General features: G+C 39.5%; 1 non-coding gene across 1 annotated transcript; it reads right to left on the bottom strand.

Moving 5' to 3' along the window:
• Nucleotides 1-8,021: 8,021 nt before the first annotated feature.
• Nucleotides 8,022-8,129, bottom strand: LOC112746218 (small nucleolar RNA R71). Its single transcript, XR_003174113.1, has one exon. It is a non-coding gene; the product is annotated as a small nucleolar RNA R71 (small nucleolar RNA).
• Nucleotides 8,130-14,991: the final 6,862 nt, after the last annotated feature.

Here is a 14,991-nt window from a genome sequence, read left to right as displayed (position 1 = left end):
GAATGGTAAAGATGAAGAACAATAGGCTCAATGCACATAAAGACAAGTAAGTATATGGGAAAGATGCACCAAGTTGAAAGCATAATGTCAATTTTGAATCAACAACTCATTGGTGCCTTTCAACAAACACTTGGTGTGCAACCTCCAAACAATAAGAAAAATTGAGGAAATGCAGAAATGTAGCACCCCCAAAATACAATACCAATCATCAAACAACACCACATATCACAAAGGAGTTAAAACATATCAAGACAACCCATCAATGCAAAAGATAAGTCAAAGTTCAACACCCATGGAAAATAGCAAAAGAAAGCAAGCAAATAAACAAGAATGAATTAATCAAAAATGTAACTAAGAAGAAATGGAATAGAGCAATGAAATGCAACTAATAAGAGAAAAAAATTGAAACAAAAAACAAAAGAGAAGGAAGGTGAGTAAAACCTTGAGAAGAGGAAGAAGGTGAGGTAGAGTGCAAGTGGAGATAGGAGAAGAGAAAAAAAAGAAAGAGAGGAGAGAGAATGTGGGACCGCCGGAGGTGGTGGTCGCTAGTGGACGATGCCGCCAGTGGTACTGAGTGAAAGCAAGGTGGTAGGAAGAAGAAGAAAGGAAGAAGGAATGGAAGAAGGAGATTGAAGAAAGAAATGAAAACAGAGCACGCTGCATGTTAGCTGTGTCGGGGACGCGATGCGTGCGCGTCATCCACTCGTACGTGGTGTGGAAAATCGTGATTCACACTTTTTCACATCTCCGCACAACTAACCAGCAAGTGCACTGGGTCGTCCAAGTAATAAACCTTACATGAGTAAGGGTCAATCCCACGGAGATTGTCGGCTTGAAGCAAGCTATGGTCATCCTTGTAAATCTCAGTCAGGCGAATTCAAATGGTTATGAGGTTTTGATAATTAGAAGATAAATAAAACATAAAATAAAATAAAGTTACTTATGTAATTCATTGGTGGGAATTTCAGATAAGCGTCTGGAGATGCTTTGTTGATTCTGAACCTCTGCTTTCCTATTGCCTTCTTCCAACCATGCATGCTCCCTTCCATGGCAAGCTATAGGATCCTCTCAGCGAAAATGGTCCTCTACGGTTTCTGCACGGCTAATCAACTATCAGATTTCTCGTCTCGGATGAAAAATACCAGGCACAGCTACCGCATGGCTAGTCATCTGTCGGTTCCCGCTAGCGTTGGAATAGGATCCATTGATCCTTTTTTACACTGTCACTACACCCAACATTCGCAGGTTTGAAGCTCGTCACAGTCATCCCTTCCCAGATCCTACTCGGAATACCACAGACAAGGTTTAGACTTTCTGGATCGCAGGAATGCTGCCAATTGGTTTTAGCCTATACCACATAGATACTAATCCCACGGACTCGGTCCGTGTATTAGATACCCAAGAGAATATACTCCGGTTGTCGTCCAATAACTACGTTGAACATCATGTAGACTGCTTGTGGTTGTCAGGCACGCGGATCTTGGCTAAGGGAGTAACGAAGATAGTGGGTGATTGTCACGGGTCACCCCTTCACTCTGACTTAACTGAATTAAGTACAAGAGTATATCTTAGAGAAGAAGTACGCGTGAATTGAATAGAAAAACAATAGTACTTGCATTGATTCATGAAGAACAGCAGAGCTCCACACCTTAATCTATGGGGTGTAGAAACTCCACCGTAGAAAATACATAAGTGAAAAGAGGTCTAGGCATGGCCGTGAGGCCAGCTTCCAAACGTGAAAAGATGATAAAAGTTACATATGATTCCAAAAAGATCTAGAATAAATCTCTAAACGTAGTTTTTATACTAGACTAGTAACCTAGGTTTACAGAAAATGAGTAACTAAGTACAGATCGTGTAGAAATCCACTTTCGGGACCCACTTGGTGTGTGCTTGGACTGAGCATTGAAGCTTTTTCGTGCATAGGCTGTTCTTGGAGTTAAACGCCAGCTTGGGTGCCATTTTGGGCGTTTAACTCCAATTCTGGTGCCAATTCTGGCGTTTTATGCCAGAGAGTTTTACGCTGGATTTTAGCGCCAGTTTGGGCCATCAAATATCGAGCAAAGGATAGACTATTATATATTGCTAAAAAGCCCAAGATGTCTGATTTCCAACGCAATTGAGAGTGCAGCAATTGGACTTCTGTAGCTCAAGAAAATCGACTTCGAGTGAAGGTGAGTCAGAATCCAATAGCATCTGCAGTCCTTTTTCAGCCTCTGAATCAGATTTTTGCTCAGGTCCCTCAATTTTAGCTAGAAAATACTTGAATTCACAGAAAAATACACAAACTCGTAGTAAAATCCAGAAATGTGATTTTTGATAAAAACTAATAAAAATATAATAAAAAGTAACTAAAACATACTAAAAACTATGTAAAAACAATGCCAAAAAGGGTATAAATTATCCGCTCATCACAACACCAAACTTAAATTGTTGCTTGTCCCCAAGCAACTAAAAACAGAATAGGATAAAAAGAAGAGAATATACAATGAATTCCAAACTTATCAATGAACTTAGTTCAAATTAGATGAGCGGGGCTAGCCTTTTTGCTTCTGAATAGTTTTGGCATCTCACGTTATCCTTTGAAGTTCAGAATGATTGGCATACATAGGAACTTAGAATTCAAATAGTGTTATTGATTCTCTTAGTTCAGTATGTTGATTCTTGAACATAGCTACTTTAAGAGTGTTGGCTGTGACCCTAAGCATTTTGTTTTCCAATATTACCACCGGATACATAAATGCCACGGACACATAACTGGGTGAAACTTTTCAGATTATGACTCAGCTTTGCTAGAGTCCCCAGTTAGAGGTGCCCAGAGCTCTTAAGCACACTCTTTTTGCTTTGGACCACGACTTTAACTGCTTAGTCTCAAGCTTTTCACTTGACACCTTCACGCCACAAGCACATGGTTAGGGATAGCTTGATTTAGCCACTTAGGCCAGGATTTTATTCCTTTGGGCCCTCCTATCCATTAATGCTCAAAGCCTTGGATCCTTTTTACCCTTGCCTTTTAGTTTAAAGGGTTATTGGCTTTTTCTGCTTGCTTTTTCTTTTTCTTTCTTTTTTTTCTTTAATTTTTTTGCCAAATTTTTTTTTCTTTTTTTTTTCGTAAGCTGTGTTCACTGCTTTTTCTTGCTTCAAGAATCAATTTTATGATTTTTCAGATTATGAATAACATTTCTCCTTTTTCATTATTCTTTCAAGAGTCAACAATTTTAACATTCATAAACAACAATATCAAAAATATGCACTGTTCAAGCATTCATTCAGAAAACAAAAAGTATAACCACCACATCAAAATAATTAAACTAATTTCAAGATAGAATTTGAAATCATGCACTTCTTGTTCTTTTGCAAATAAAAACATCTTTTAGTTAAGAAAGGAGAAGGATTCATAGGACATTCATAGCTTTAGGACATAGACACTAGACACTAATGATCATGTAATAAAGACACAAACATAGACAAAACATAAAGCATAGAATTCGAAAAACAGAAGAATAACAACAAGGAAATTAAAGAACGGGTCCACCTTAGTGATGGCGGCTATTTCTTCCACTTGAAGATCTTATGGAGTGCTTGAGCTCCTCAATGTCTCTTCCTTGCCTTTGTTGCTCCTCCCTCATGGCTCTTTGGTCCTCTCTAATTTCTTGGAGGATGATGGAATGCTCTTGGTGCTCCATCCTTAGTTGCCCCATGTTGAAACTCAATTCTCCTAAGGAGGTTGATGAGCGGATAATTTATACGCTTTTTGGCATTGTTTTTAGTATATTTTTAGTAGGATCTAGTTACTTTTAGGGATGTTTTCTTTAGTTTTTATGTTAAATTCACATTTCTGGACTTTACTATGAGTTTGTGTGTTTTTCTATGATTTCAGGTATTTTCTGGCTGAAATTGAGGGACTTGAGCAGAAATCAGATTCAGAGGTTGAAAAGGGACTGCTGATGCTGTTGGATTCTGACCTCCCTGCACTCAAAGTGGATTTTCTGGAGCTACAGAACTTACAATGGCGCGCTTCCAATTGCGTTGGAAAGTAGACATCCAGGGCTTTCCAGCACTATATAATAGTCCATACTTTGGCCAAGATTTGATGACGTAAACTGGCGTTCAACGCCAGCCTTCTGCCCAAATCTGGCGTCCAGCGCCAGATAAGGATCCAAAACCAGAGTTGAACGCCCAAACTGGCACAGAAACTGGCGTTCAACTCCACAAATGGCCTCTGCACGTGCTACACTCAAGCTCAGCCCAAACACACACCAAGTGGGCCCCGGAAGTGGATTTATGCATCAATTACTTACTCATGTAAACCCTAGTGACTAGTTTATTATAAATAGGATCTCTTACTATTGTATTAGGCATCCTGGATTGTATTTTGATCCTGTGATCTCGTTTAGGGGGCTGGCCATCTCGGCCATGCCTGGACCTTTCACTTATGTATTTTCAACGGTAGAGTTTCTACACTCCATAGATTAAGGTGTGGAGCTCTGCTGTTCCTCAAAGATTAATGCAAAGTACTACTGTTTTCTATTCAATTCTTCTTATTTCTATTCTAAGATATCCATTCGCACCCAAGAACATGATGAAGGTGATGATTATGTGTGACGCTCATCATCCTTCTCCCTTATGAACGCGTGCCTGACAAACACTTCCGTTCTACATGAAATAAGCTAGAATGAGTATCTCTTAGATCTCCTAACAGGAATCTTTGTGGCGTAAGCTAGAATGATGGCAGCATTCAAGAGAATCCGGAAGTTCTAAACCTTGTCTGTGGTATTCTGAGTAGGATTCAATGATTGAATGACTGTGACGAGCTTCAAACTCGCGAGTGCTGGGCGTTAGTGACAGACGCAAAAGGAGGGTGAATCCTATTCCAGCATGATCGAGAACCGACAGATGAATAGCCGTGCCGTGACAGGGTGCGTGAGCATATGATTCACTGAGAGGAGGGGATGTAGCCACTGACAACGGTGATGCCCTTGCATACAGCCAGCCATGGAAAGGAGTAAGACCGATTGGATGAAGATAGCAGGAAAGCAGAGGTTCAGAGGAACGAAAAGCATCTCCATTCGCTTATCTGAAATTCTTACCAATGATTTACATAAGTATCTCTATCCCTATTCTATTATTTATTATTCGAAAACTCCATGATTATTTTATATCCGCCTGACTGAGATTTACAAGGTGACCATAGCTTGCTTCATACCAACAATCTCCGTGGGATTCGACCCTTACTCACGTAAGGTATTACTTGGACGACCCAGTGCACTTGCTGGTTAGTTGTATCGAAGTTGTGACAATTATGAATTAAGATCAGAGCACCAAGCTTTGGAGCCATTACCAGGATTTGTTCGAGCCTGGAGATCACAATTTCGTGCACCAAGTTTTTGGCGCCGTTGCCGGGGATTGTTTGAGTCTTCGGCAAGCTTTTGGTCCGGTAACATCAGTGCCAGATTCCCTTTTGATCTGGCAACAGCACCAAGTTTTTGGCGCCGTTGCCGGGGATTGTTTGAGTTTGGACAACTGACGGTTCATCTTGTTGCTCAGATTAGGTAATTTTCTTTTTATTTTCTTTTCAAAAATTTTTCAAAAATATTTTCAAAAATTTCTCATCTGTTTTCAAAAAAAATAAAAATGTTTTCAAAAATAAATTATTCTATGGCTTCAAAATTTTTAAGAATGAATTCTAGTGTTTCATGAAATATGTTGAATCATATCTGGCTGTAAAGCCATACCCAAACTACTTTGGGATTGGTATTCAACTAATCACTCCAGCCCATGTAATTATATGTTGCAGCCTGGCTGGCTGTAAAGCCATGTCTAAATTCATTTGGACTGAGGCAGCAATTTGCTATCAAGAGCAAGCTAGTTGGAGTTAATCCACCTGCTACTGTTTCTGATCACCTGCTGAAGCTTGGCTGGCCATTGGCCATGCCTAGTGTTTTGGACTGGAGCTTTCTTTGAAAGCTTGGCTGGCTAGTGAGCCATGTCTAATTCCTGGACTGAAGCTTTAGACTAACATGGCAAGATTCTTGGAATTCATATTAAAAATTTTGGAATCCTTATTTTTTTTCTTTTTTTCATATAACTTTCGAAAAAATCCAAAAAAATTAGAAAATCATAAAAATCAAAAAAATATTTCATGTTTCTTGTTTGAGTCTTGAGTCATATCATAAGTTTGGTGTCACTTGCATATGCATCTAGCATTTTTCAAAAATTTCATGCATTCATAGTGTTCTTCATGATCTTCAAGTTGTTCTTGGTAAGTCTTCTTGTTTGATCTTGATGATTTTTTGTTTTGTGTCTTTTCATGTTTATCATATGCATTCTTGAATTCTTAGTGTCTAAGCATTAAAGAATTCTAAGTTTGGTGTCTTGCATGTTTTCTTTGCATTAAAAATTTTTCAAAATTGTGTCTTGATGTTCATCATGACATTCATAGTGTTCTTGGTGTTCATCATGACATTCATAGCATTCTTGCATGCATTCATTGTTTTGATCTAAAAATTTCATGCATTGCATATTTTTCATGTTTTTCATAAAAATTTAAAAAATAAAAAAAATATATCTTTCCCTTTTTCTCTCATCAAATTCGAAAATTTGGATTGACTTTTTCAAAAAATTTTAAAATCAAATTGTTTCTCATGAGTCAAATCAAATTTTCAATTTGAAAATCTTATCTTTTTCAAAATCTTTTTCAAAAATCAAAATCTTTTTCAAAATTATTAGTTGTTTTCGAAAATTCAAAAAATATTTTTCAAAAATCTTTTTCTTATTTTTATACCAAATTTTCGAAAATAACAATAACAATTAATGTTTTGATTCAAAAATTTCAAGTTTGCTACTTGCTTGTTAAGAAAGATTCAAACTTTAAGTTCTAGAATCATATCTTGTGATTTCTTATGAATCAAGTCATTAATTGAGATTTTAAAAATCAAATCTTTTTCAAAAACTAATTTCTATCATATCTTTTCTAAAATATCTTCTCACCTTATCTTTTTCAAAAATATCTTTTCCAAATATCTTTCCAAACCTCCTAACTTCCTATCTTTTCAAAATTTGTTTCAACTAACTAACTAACTTTTTGTTGGTTTCTTAACTTTTTCAAAACTACCTAACTAACTCTCTCTCTCTCTAATTTTCGAAAATATCTCCTTCTTTTTCAAAAATTTCTTTTTAATTAACTAATTATTTTTATTTTCTATTTTTGATTTCAAAAATTTTTGAAAATTACTAACATTTTTCAAAAATCACTAACTCTTTTTCAAAATAATTTTCGAAAATTATCCCTCCCCCATCTCATTCTATTTATTCATTCATATCCTAACATCTCATTTCACCTCTCTTCCATCCTCACAGTTGTGTTTCTTCCATTATATTACATTCTTTGTCTCCCCCTCTTCTTCCACTCACACAGGAATCCCTATACTGTGGTATAAAGGATCTCCATTATTATTATTATTTTTCTGTGCCTTCTTCTTTGTCATATGAGCAGGAGCAAGGATAAGGACATTCTTGTGGAAGCAGATCCAGAACCTGAAAGGACTCTGAAGAGAAAATTAAGAGAAGCTAAATTACAACAATCCAGAGATAACCTTTCAGAAATTTTCGAACAGGAAAAGGAGATGGCAGCCGAAAATAATAATAATGTAAGGAAGATGCTTGGTGACTTTACTGCACCTAATTCCAATTTACATGGAAGAAGCATCTCTATTCCTGCCATTGGAGCAAACAACTTTGAGCTGAAACCTCAATTAGTTTCTCTGATGCAGCAGAACTGCAAGTTTCATGGACTTCCATCTGAAGATCCTTTTCAGTTCTTAACTGAATTCTTGCAGATATGTGATACTGTTAAGACTAATGGAGTAGATCCTGAAGTCTACAGGCTCATGCTTTTCCCTTTTGCTGTAAGAGACAGAGTTAGATTATGGTTGGATTCTCAACCTAAAGACAGCCTGAACTCTTGGGATAAGCTGGTCACGGCTTTCTTAGCCAAGTACTTTCCTCCTCAAAAGCTGAGCAAGCTTAGAGCTGATGTTCAAACCTTCAGACAGAAAGAAGGTGAATCTCTCTATGAAGCTTGGGAAAGATACAAACAGTTGACCAAAAAGTGTCCTTCTGACATGCTTTCAGAATGGACCATCCTGGATATATTCTATGATGGTTTATCTGAGCTATCAAAGATGTCACTGGACACCTCTGCAGGTGGATCCATTCACCTAAAGAAAACGCCTGCAGAAGCTCAAGAACTCATTGACATGGTTGCTAATAACCAGTTCATGTACACTTCTGAAAGGAATCCTGTGAGTAATGGGACGCCTATGAAGAAGGGAGTTCTTGAAGTTGATGCTCTGAATGCCATATTGGCTCAGAACAAAATATTGACTCAGCAAGTCAATATGATTTCTCAGAGTCTGCATGGAATGCAAGCTGCATCCAACAGTACTCAAGAGGCATCTTCTGAAGAAGAAGCTTATGATCCTGAGAACCCTGCAATAGCAGAGGTAAATTACTTAGGTGAACCATATGGAAACACCTATAACTCAACATGGAGAAATCATCCAAATTTCTCATGGAAGGATCAAAAGCCCCAACAAGGCTTTAATAATGGTGGAAGAAACAGGTTTAGCAATAGCAAACCTTTTCCATCATCAACTCAGCAACAGACAGAGAACTCTGAACAAAGTGCTTCTAATTTAGCAAATCTAGTCTCTGATCTATCTAAGGCCACTGTAAGTTTCATGAATGAAACAAGGTCTTCCATTAGAAATCTGGAAGCACAAGTGGGCCAGCTGAGTAAAAGGATCACTGAAATCCCTCCTAGTATTCTCCCAAGCAATACAGAAGAGAACCCAAAAGGAGAATGCAAGGCCATTGACATAAGCGCCATGGCCGAACCTGTGAGGAGAGGAGAGGACGCGAATCCCAAGTAGGAAGACCTCCTGGGATGTCCAGTGATCAATAAGGAGCTTCCCTCTGAGGAACCAAAGGACTCTGAGGCTCATCTAGAGACCATATAGATTCCATTAAACCTCCTTATGCCCTTCATGAGCTCTGATGAGTATTCCTCTTCTGAAGAGAATGAGGATGTCACTGAAGAGCAAACTGCCAAGTTTCTTGGTGCAATCATGAAGCTGAATGCCAAATTATTTGGCATTGATGCTTGGGAAGTTGAACCTCCCTTGTTCATCAATGAACTAAGTGATCTGGATCAACTGACATTGCCTCAGAAGAGACAGGATCCTGGAAAGTTCATAATACCCTGCACCATAGGCACCATGATCTTTAAAGCTCTGTGTGACCTTGGTTCAGGGATAAACCTCATGCCCCTCTCTGTAATAGAGAAACTGGGAATCTATGGGGTGCAAGCTGCTAAAATCTCATTAGAGATGGCAGACAGCTCTAGAAAACAGGCTTATGGACAAGTAGAGGACGTGTTAGTAAAGGTTGAAGGCCTTTACATCCCTGCTGATTTCATAGTCCTGGATACTGGAAAGGAAGAGGATGAATCCATCATCCTAGGAAGACCTTTCCTGGCCACAGCAAGAGCTGTGATTGATGTTGACAGAGGTGAAATATTCCTTCAATGGAATGAGAACTCCCTTGCGTTTAAAACTCAAGGATCTCCCTCTACAAACATGGGGAGGAAGCAGAAAAAGCTTCTCTCCAAGCAGAGTCAACCAGAGCCCCCACAGTCAAACTCTATGTTTGGTGTTGGGAGGCCACAACCAAACTCTAAGTTTGGTGTTGAACTCCCATATCCAAACTCTAAGTTTGGTGTTGGAGAGTTTCAACAATGCTCTGCACATCTGTGAGGCTCCATGAGAGCCCACTGTCAAGCTATTGACATTAAAGAAGCGCTTGTTGGGAGGCAACCCAATGTTTATCTAATTCTTATTTTTATTGTTTTTCATGTTTTCTTAGGTTCATGATCATGTGGAGTCACAAAATAAACAAAAAATTCAAAAACGGAATAAAAAACAGCAGAAGAAAAATCACACCCTGGAGGAGCATCTGTCTGGCGTTCAAACGCCAGAACAGAGCATAGTTCTGGCGCTGAACGCCCAGAATGGGAGCATCCTGGCGCTGAACGCCCAGAACAAGCATGGTTCTGGCGTTCAACGCCAGAAATGGCAGCAAATGGGCGTTGAACGCCCAAAATGGGCACCAACCTGGCGCTGAACGCTCAGAGTTGTGTGCAAGGGCATTTTGCATGCCTAACTTGGTGCAGGGATGTAAATGCCTTGACACCTCAAGATCTGTGGACCTCACAGGATCACCTCAGGATCTGTGGACCCCACAGGATCCCCACCTACCTCCACTCACTTCTTCTCACCACTCTCTTTCACACAACCACATAAACACTCTTCCCTAAAAACCCCTCACCAATCACATCAATCTCTCTTCCCCACTAAACCTTCACCACTCACATCCACCCACTCTTCCCAATAAACCTACCTCATAAACTCCACCTACCTTCAAAATTCAAAACCAATTTCCCACCCAAACCCACCCATATGGCTGAAACCTCCCCCCCTTCCTTCCCTATATAAAGACCTCCTTTCTTCATCAAATTCACACAACACAACCCCTCTATACCCTTCTTGGCCGAACCACATCACCCTCTCCCTCTCCTCCATTTCTTCTTCTTCTTCATCTATTCTTTTGTTTATTGCTCGAGGGCGAGCAATATTCTAAGTTTGGTGTGGTAAAAGCATAGCTTTTTTGTTTTTCCATTACCATTGATGGCATCTAAGACCAGAGAATCCTCTAGAAGAGGGAAAGGGAAGACAAAAGCTTCCACATCCGAGTCATAGGAGATGGAAAGGTTCATCTCCAAAGCCCATCAAGACCACTTCTATGATGTTGTGGCCAAGAAAAAGGTGATCCCTGTGGTCCCTTTTAAACTCAAAAGAAATGAGTATCCGGAGATCCGACATGAAATTCAAAGAAGAGGTTGGGAAGTTCTAACAAATCCCATCCAACAAGTCGGCATCTTAATGGTTCAAGAGTTCTATGCCAATGCATGGATCACCAAGAACCATGATCAAAGTAAGAACCCGGATCCAAAGAACTATGTTACAATGGTTCGGGGGAAATACTTAGATTTTAGTCCGGAGAATGTGAGGTTGGCGTTCAACTTGCCATACATGGAAGAGAACGCACGCCCCTACACAAGGAGAGTCAACTTTGATCAAAGGTTGGACCAAGTCCTTATGGACATATGTGTAGAAGGAGCTCAATGGAAGATTGACTCCAAAGGCAAGCCGGTTCAACTAAGAAGATTGGACCTCAAGCCTATAGCTAGAGGATGGTTGGAGTTTATTCAATGCTCAATCATTCCCACTAGCAACCGGTCTGAAGTTACTATAGACCGGGCCATCATGATCCATAGCATCATGATTGGAGAAGAGGTGGAAGTTCATGAGATTATACCTTAAGAACTCTACAAGGTGGCTGACAAGTCCTCCACCATGGCAAGGTTAGCCTTTCCTCACCTCATTTGCCACCTATGCAATTCAGTTGGAATTGACATAGAGGGAGATATCCTCATTAAAGAGGACAAGCCCATCACTAAGAAAAAGATGGAGCAAGCAAGAGAGCCCAGTCATGGAACTCAAGAGGCGCAAGAAGCTCATCACTATGAAATTCCGGAAATGCCTCAAATGCACTTTCCTCCACAAAACTATTGGGAGCACATCAACACCTCCCTAGAAGAATTGAGTTCCAATATGGGACAACTAAGAGTGGAACATCAAGAGCACTCCATCATGCTTCATGAAATAAGAGAAGATCAAAAAGCAATGAGGGAGGAGCAACAAAGACAAGGAAGAGACATAGAAGAGCTCAAGGACATCATTGGTTCCTCAAGAAGGAAACGCCACCATCACTAAGGTGGATTCATTCCTTGTTCTTATTTCTCTGTTTTTCGTTTTCTCTGATATGTGCTTATCTATGTTTGTGCCTTCATTACATGATCATTAGTAGTTAGTAACTTTGTCTTAAAGATATGAATGTCCTATGAATCCATCACCTCTCTTAAATGAAAAATGTTTTAATTCAAAAGAACAAGAAGTACATGAGTTTCGAATTTATCCTTGAACTTAGTTTAATTATATTGATGTGGTGACAATGCTTCTTGTTTTCTGAATGTATGCTTGAACAGTGCATATGTATTTTGAAGTTGTTGTTTAAGAATGTTAAAAATGTTGGCTCTTGAAAGAATGATGACTAGGAGACATGTTATTTGATAATCTGAAAAATCATAAAAATGATTCTTGAAGCAAGAAAAAGCAGCAAAGAACAAAGCTTGCAGAAAAAAAGAAAAAAGAAAGAAAAAAAAATAGGCGAAAAAAAAAGAAAAAAATAGAAAGAAAAAGAAAAAGCAAGTAGAAAAAGCCAATAACCCTTAAAACCAAAAGGCAAGGGCAAATAAAAAGGATCCCAAGGCTTTGAGCATCAGTGGATAGGAGGGCCTAAAGGAATAAAATCCTGGTCTAAGCGGCTAAACCAAGCTGTCCCTAACCATGTGCTTGTGGTGTGTAAGTGTCAAGTGAAAACTTGAGACTGAGCGGTTAAAGTCAAGGTCCAAAGCAAAAAAAAAAAAAAACAAAGAGTGTGCTTAAGAACCCTGGACACCTCTAATTGGGGGCTTTAGCAAAGCTGAGTCACAATCTGAAAAGGTTCACCCAATTATGTGTCTGTGGCATTTATGTATCCAGTGGTAATACTGGAAAACAAAGTGCTTAGGGCCACGGCCAAGACTCATAAAGAAGCTGTGTTCAAGAATCATCATACTGAACTAGGAGAGTCAATAACACTATTCGAAATCTGAAGTTCCTATAGATGCCAATCATTCTGAACCTCAATGGATAAAGTGAGATGCCAAAACTATTCAAGAGGCAAAAAGCTATAAGTCCCGCTCATATGATTGAAGCTCTGTTTCATTGATAGTTTGGAATTTATAGTATATTCTCTTCTTTTTATCCTATTTGATTTTTAGTTGCTTGGGGACAAGCAACAATTTAAGTTTGGTGTTGTGATGAGCGGATAATTTATACGCTTTTTGGCATTATTTTTAGTATATTTTTAGTAGGATCTAGTTACTTTTAGGGATGTTTTCTTTAGTTTTTATGTTAAATTCACATTTCTGGACTTTACTATGAGTTTGTGTGTTTTTCTGTGATTTCAGGTATTTTCTGGCTGAAATTGAGGGACTTGAGCAGAAATCAGATTCAGAGGTTGAAAAAGGACTGCTGATGCTGTTGGATTCTGACCTCCCTGCACTCAAAGTGGATTTTCTGGAGCTACAGAACTCGAAATGGCGCGCTTTCAATTGCGTTGGAAAGTAGACATCCAGGGCTTTCCAGCAATATATAATAGTCCATACTTTGGTCAAAAATTGACGACGTAAACTGGCGTTCAACGCCAGCCTTCTGCCCAAATCTGGCGTCCAGCGCCAGATAAGGATCCAAAACCAGAGTTGAACGCCCAAACTGGCACAGAAACTGGCGTTCAACTCCACAAATGGCCTCTGCACGTGCTACACTCAAGCTCAGCCCAAACACACACCAAGTGGGCCCCGGAAGTGGATTTATGCATCAATTACTTACTCATGTAAACCCTAGTGACTAGTTTATTATAAATAGGATCTCTTACTATTGTATTAGGCATCCTGGATTGTATTTTGATCCTGTGATCTCGTTTAGGGGGCTGGCCATCTCGGCCATGCCTGGACCTTTCACTTATGTATTTTCAACGGTAGAGTTTCTACACTCCATAGATTAAGGTGTGGAGCTCTGCTGTTCCTCAAAGATTAATGCAAAGTACTACTGTTTTCTATTCAATTCTTCTTATTTCTATTCTAAGATATCCATTCGCACCCAAGAACATGATGAAGGTGATGATTATGTGTGACGCTCATCATCCTTCTCCCTTATGAACGCGTGCCTGACAAACACTTCCGTTCTACATGAAATAAGCTAGAATGAGTATCTCTTAGATCTCCTAACAGGAATCTTCGTGGCGTAAGCTAGAATGATGGCAGCATTCAAGAGAATCCGGAAGGTCTAAACCTTGTCTGTGGTATTCTGAGTAGGATTCAATGATTGAATGACTGTGACGAGCTTCAAACTCGCGAGTGCTGGGCGTTAGTGACAGACGCAAAAGGAGGGTGAATCCTATTCCAGCATGATCGAGAACCCGACAGATGAATAGCCGTGCCGTGACAGGGTGCGTGAGCATATGATTCACTGAGAGGAGGGGATGTAGCCACTGACAACGGTGATGCCCTTGCATACAGCCAGCCATGGAAAGGAGTAAGACCGATTGGATGAAGATAGCAGGAAAGTAGAGGTTCAGAGGAACGAAAAGCATCTCCATTCGCTTATCTGAAATTCTTACCAATGATTTACATAAGTATCTCTATCCCTATTCTATTATTTATTATTCGAAAACTCCATGATTATTTTATATCCGCCTGACTGAGATTTACACGGTGACCATAGCTTGCTTCATACCAACAATCTCCGTGGGATTCGACCCTTACTCACGTAAGGTATTACTTGGACAACCCAGTGCACTTGCTGGTTAGTTGTATCGAAGTTGTGACAATTATGAATTAAGATCAGAGCACCAAGCTTTGGAGCCATTACCAGGATTTGTTCGAGCCTGGAGATCACAATTTCGTGCACCAGAGGTGTTGATTTGGTCCCAATAATTGTGTGGAGGAAAGTGCATCCCTTGAGGCATCTCAGGGATTTCTTGATGAGGAATTTCCTCATGCTCTTGTTGAGGTCCATGAGTGGGCTCTCTTGTTTGCTCCATCCTTTTCTTAGTGATGGGCTTGTCTCCTTCAATGAGGATGTCTCCCTCTATGACAATTCCAACTGAATTGCATAGGTTACAGATGAGATGAGGGAAGGCTAACCTTGCCAAAGTAGAGGATATGATCTCATGAACTACTACTTCCTCTCTATTCATGATACTATG

Source organism: Arachis hypogaea, chromosome 14 (assembly GCF_003086295.3).
Source record: "Arachis hypogaea cultivar Tifrunner chromosome 14, arahy.Tifrunner.gnm2.J5K5, whole genome shotgun sequence".
NCBI classification, from domain to species: Eukaryota; Viridiplantae; Streptophyta; class Magnoliopsida; order Fabales; family Fabaceae; genus Arachis; species Arachis hypogaea.
Note: the sequence above shows the minus strand (reverse complement) of the source record. Positions and strands in the feature narration are given on the sequence as shown.